This window comes from Paroedura picta, chromosome 9, assembly GCF_049243985.1.
Source record: "Paroedura picta isolate Pp20150507F chromosome 9, Ppicta_v3.0, whole genome shotgun sequence".
NCBI classification, from domain to species: Eukaryota; Metazoa; Chordata; class Lepidosauria; order Squamata; family Gekkonidae; genus Paroedura; species Paroedura picta.
In genome coordinates, this window is record NC_135377.1 from 52,169,838 (window position 1) to 52,175,837 (window position 6,000).

Here is a 6,000-nt window from a genome sequence, read left to right on the forward strand (position 1 = left end):
TGCTAATGAACATGCAACTCATTTTTGGTGTTAATACAGCTCCAGGGTTGGCACGGCATTGTAAGGAAGCCTGATCTGGCTGCTTAACCTGAGGGTCCCAGGATGCCATGAGCCATGCTCCATCCCAGCTGGGAGAGCAGGTTCTCTCAAACTGCTCTCCCTGCCAACAGACACCTACTGTGCCTAACCTGCAGCTGCGACAAAGATAACGTAACCAACTGCAAAACCTTAACATGAACCCAAGATCAACATACTGGGTGGATGTGTGCGTCTGCATGTCTTCCTCCATTGCCTTCTTCATATGGCTGCCTCCCTCCATCTTCTGGATCATCCTCCTTGCTTTCCTCTATAACCTCTCAATTTTTCCACATGTTTTTTGAAATGAGGCATCCAGAACTGAACATAGGACACCAGATCTGATCAATGCTATATACAGTGGGAGTATGACATCTTGTGATTATGATATGATGCTTCTGTTGATATAGCCCAAGACAGCATTTGTCTTCTTTACTGTTGCATCACATTGTCTGTTCATAATTAACTTATAGTCCACAAGTTCCCCAAGTCCTCATTCACACATTAATACCCAGAAGTGTATCTCCCATCCAGTATGCTTGCCTCTCATCTTTGTGACCCAGATGTAGAACCCTGCACTTATCCTTATTGAATTGCATCTGTTCATTTGCCCACTTTTCCAACATGTTTATGTCTTGTTGAAGTGATTTTATAATTTTTAGGGGTGTTTTAATTGGGGTTTTATGTATTTATACTCTGTAACCCTCCATGAGCCTTCGGGGAGTGGCGGGATAAAAATCCAATAAATAAATAAACAAATAAACAAATAAATAAAATTTTGGGAATGCTTGCTATTTCTCCCAATTTAGTTGCAAATTTAACAAGGAGTCCCTCCAGCCCCTTATCTTGATCATTAATAAAAATGTTGAAAAGTGCCAAACCAAGTACCAAGTTCTGGGGTACCCCACTGCTTATCTTCCTCCAGCTTGGTGTAGTGGTTAGGAGTGTGGACTTCTAATCTGGCGAGCCAGGTCTGACGCCACACTTCCCCACATACAACCAGCTGGGTGACCTTGGGCTTGCCACAGCACTGTTAAACTTGTTCTGACCGAGCAGTAATATCAGGACTCTCTCAGCCTCACCCACCTCACAGGGTGTCTGTTGTGGAGAGAGGAAAGAGAAGGTGAATGTAAGCCACTTTGAGACTCCTTTGGGTAGAGAAAAGCGGCATATAAGAACAAACTCTTCTTCAGTCTGATTAAATATTGTCAGCTATTCTTTCGGTATGGTTTTCTAACCAGCTCCCTATCCATCTATCCATCTGAAAATCCTGTCTGTAGTCCTCTAGTTTACCCATCAGAACATCATGGAGAACCTGGTCAAAAGCTTTATCAAAATCTAGGTAAACAACTTCAACTGGGTTTTCAAGATCTAGTAAGCCTGTCATTAGATCAAAGAAGGAAACCAGGTTGGTCTTGCTGGGCCTGTTAGAGGAAAATCCATACAGAGTTCCCTGGATCAATAAATTTTCAACCAGATGTTTGCATCTTTAAAATATGCTCCATTATCTTCTCTGCAACTAACGTCAGACTCACTGGTTTATAGTTTCCTGAATCATCTCTCCTCCCTTTTTTGAACACTGGGATTACATTCATACTCCTCCAGGCTTCTGGCACACCTCCAAGTCTCCAAGAAGTCCTAGAGGTGATGGACAATTGTTCCATAAGCTCTCCAGAACGTTCTTTGAACACTCTCAGGTGCACATTATCCAATCCAGGGGATTTGAATTCAACCAGTACAGCCAGGTGCCTCTTGGCAACCTTTCTGTCCATGTCAACTTGCCATCCAGGCACTCTACCTTGCCTACTAACATCCCTAGATGTGTCCATGTTCTTCAAGGAAAACAAAGAGTCAAAACAGGTACTGAGTCCTTCTGCTTTCTTTACCCAACAGTTTTATATAGATTCATGTGGAGATATGAAACTGCCTTCTGTTGTATTTGTCTGTTGGTTTCTCTAGTTCACAACTGTCAAGTCTGACTGAGTTCTTCTATCTACATTAATCAGAAAAGATGTTTCCAAGCCCTGCTATGAATGTGTTTAACTGGACTTTCCAAGGACTGAATCTTAGACTTTTAACATGCAAAGTATGTGTGCTGCCACTAAGTAATGCCACCTCTCAATTCATTATTTTTTATTCTATATGGCAAAAGTATCAGCCATATTATTGCATTCTAATCCTTTGAGACAATCAAAAATATTTGAGCCCCCTGGCTACCCTGTTGGGTAGGCACTCATCTGCATGCCACCTCTTAGGGAGGCCCCAAACCCCAAGGGTTCTGATCACAACACCAGACTCCCTGCCAACAAGCTCCATCCCTTGCAAACCCACAGCTGTGATGAACCATGAACCATCCACTTCAAACACTATAACAAGGCTGTTTGTACTTCAATATCGAGTGGGTGGTAGGGAAGCTGTTCTTTCAGTGTCCCAGGCAAAGGGGCTGGGAATCAAGCATGTGGTGCCTTTATAGGCACTGTGGGTCCTGCCCCGCCCCTTGATGCACACACAACAAATGGACCACTAAGGCGATCCCTTCTGCCTTCAGCCAGCCCTCCAGAGCATCAACCAGATACTGTGATGAGTCTTGGCTGCGTTTTGTTTTTAAAATGTAAATATCTAAATATCTATGTATGAAGAACTGTGATTAATTGAAATATATCAAGCTGAGCTTTGTTTTATTCCATGCAATGTTTATAATGTGAAGAAATTGTTATTTTACTGAATAATCATGAAGGCACTTCTTTACGTATCACATTCTGCACTGTTTGTTCAAATGGTTCTCACTTTCCCACTTATGACTTTCATTTTTCTTCTGCTTTGAGACACCTTTACACTTTTAAAATTCTCTTTCTTTTTGGGTTTAACACCATCTTGCTCATCTCTTTTCTACTATATTTTTCTTGCTAAGCATGCCTGCGACTTCTACTGAAGTTTGATTTAATGCTCCTTTCTCGCCCTCTGTCTTTTTCACAGTATTTCTCCATTATCGCATCTAGCATCCTTTCATACAGTGCTATTCTCTTTGCTTTACCATCTCCCTCTCTCTCTTTTCTCTCCCTTGCAAAATCCCTACTGACACGAATACACACACATTCTTTCCCACAAGAGTACTGACACTCTGTTACAAGGATACAGGTGGAGCAATATATTACCATGGGGGATGTTATAAAAATACCATGGGAAAGAAAGTCTCCTTGGGAAACAGAGATTTAATTCTATATAACTGGTTTTATATTGTGTGATGGGTTCAATCTTCATTTCATTACAAAGCTTTGTTAAACTCGTTAGAAAAGTCATATTGAGGAATTGCCAGAGTACAAGAACAGGTAGGGAATGACTCCATGTTCGGTCTTCAATATAATGCAAGGATCTAGATGGGACATTTCAGGTAACTGTCTCCCTTTGTCTTGTTCCAGAATATAAGAATAGAAAATGGCACATCTATTGAATAAAATTCTGTTCTTCTGACCCCCAGTCCTCTGTAGAACAAAGTAATGTTTTCCTTTCTAGTTTATTAAACTGTAATATCATCTGAAAAAATACTGGTACAAAATAGGGGTTAGCCAGAGAGCCAGCTTGGTGTAGTGGTTAGGAGCACAGACTTCTAATCTGGTAAATCAAGTCTGACTCTGTGCTCCCCCACATGCAACCAACTGGGTGACCTTGAGCTTGCCACAGCATAGATAAAGCTGTTCTGACCAAGCAGTAATTAAAAAAAAGCAACCACCACTCTGATTTGGGTATACTGAACCTGAAAAATGTCAGTATTTCCCAATATATATTATATTCTTAGACAAAGGCCTTCTAAATTAAATTTGTTTATTATTTATTTATTTGATGATTTCTATACTGCCCCTCCCCACAAGTGGGCTCAGGGTGATTTACAGTAACAACAGTGCAGTTAATACTAGTACCTCTACCTTCTTACATACCCTTCCATCTACTGGGCTAACCTGTTTTGGAATGGTCTAAATGGTTTAAAATAAGGGGGAAGCCAAAGAGAATGGGGAACACCCATGTAATTTTCGGCCAGCTATGGCCTCAACCATAAGCCTGGTGGAAGAGCACCATTTTGTGGGCTCCTCAGAATGCTTTCTAGGAGATGGTCCCTCAGGTTCACAGTACCCAGATCACATAGGGACTTAAAGGTCAATATTGGACCCTTGAACCTGAGCCAGAACTCCACTGGTAACCAATACAGCTACTGGAAGGTAAATTGTTATACCTAAAGAATTCATTCGTGATCATGTCCCTGTTCCTATTTCAATGATGAAATAACTTCTTTCTGACTGGGGTGTCTCCTAGGGATGCCAGCCTCTAGGTGGGGCCTAGGGATTCCTGGGAATTCCCGCTCATGTCTATACTACAGATGATGATGGTATCAGCCATTCAGTCATGTCTCACTGTTCGTGATCCTTTGGGTCAACTGTTGCCAAATTTTCCATCTTGCACCACTTCTTTGTTGCATAATGTCTGGCCAGTTTCCAATTTGATTATATCTAACCACCATAGACTACACATATCAGTTCTCTATGGAAAAAATACATGTTTGGAGAGTGGATTCTATGACATTGTATCCCACTTAGATCTTTTACTTCTCCAGGCTCTAAACCCAAATCTGGAATCATAAAAACCCAACTGATGGCAGTTAGGACCTTCAAAGGTTGAATGTCTGTATTAATGTTAAAATTATATAACTTTTATTTTGCACAATTTTAAAACCTATAGGAATTAAAAACATATAAACAGCCTGTAGATCACACATATCATCCAAAATATCAAACATGTTTTTAAGAAAAAACATTCAATATATTATTCAGCTCAATTTGGCTTTACTCAGATTGAGTAATGTTTCTATTGCTGGTCTTGAACACACCCCTATGCATCTTTTGCTAGGAAGGCTTCCATATAGCACTCTGCCAGATATGTGACCAACACTGACACCCTGACACCCTGATTACTGACCAATGTTCACTAGAAGTTAAAGAACCTCCAGTATCAGCAAAAAAGGACTATAATATGCAGGTTGTGCCTTTTCTACCATTATGGGAGGATGAGAGTGTGTAAATGCAGACACATAAAGGTGTCAATGTCAGTCACAAGAACAGTAGCAGAACCATGTGCTTAAACAGTGGAAACACCAAGAGGAAACATATATTTCAGGAATAGGAGGCATCTGCGAAAAGATTGTTCTTCAAAACCTGCAGAAATCGTGATAACTCCCAGTGAAGCAATCCTGGGACAGGTAATTAAATTCTGGACCAGCAAGAACATGAAAGTGGTGATGCTACCAGTCGATAATGTTGCTGAAGGTGCACGGATGAAAGATGGGTGGTGTGGGAAGCTCCAGGTTTCCTAGAATTACAACTGATCTGATCTATGCAACAATCAATTCCAAATTACAGATTTGGAGGGTAAAATTAATGGCATGGCATTTCTTCTGAGCTTCCTCTTCTTTCCACCTCTGCCCCTCCAGACACTGCCTCCAAAGCATTTCTCAAGACAGAATTGGCAAACCCAGTGAATACCCTGCTCCTGACTTGCAAGCAAAAGGGAATATCATGATGGGAGGGGCAATGATATCCCTTCAAGGTGATAACACAGTATCTGCAACATCCCCCAAAGTTCTTTCCACTGTTATTTATTTGTTGAATGCAGGCAATTGAGAATGGAAGGCATAAGTCTGCCCAGAGCCTGACTACCTAACATCACTGCTAGGTGTGTGGTTGGGTGGGTAGGTGCTGTGTACCATGCTTGCTGGGGCACTTGGTTGCAGTGGACATTTTCTTAGAGTTTGTCTTCCCTGTGTGGCAAGCTGGGGTAGTTTTGCTTCTGCTGAGTTGCACACACTGTTAAGTCTGCAGACATAGCTTTAGCTTGGGCACTCATCATGAAAAGGTCCATATTCTGTCCGAGGGTGAG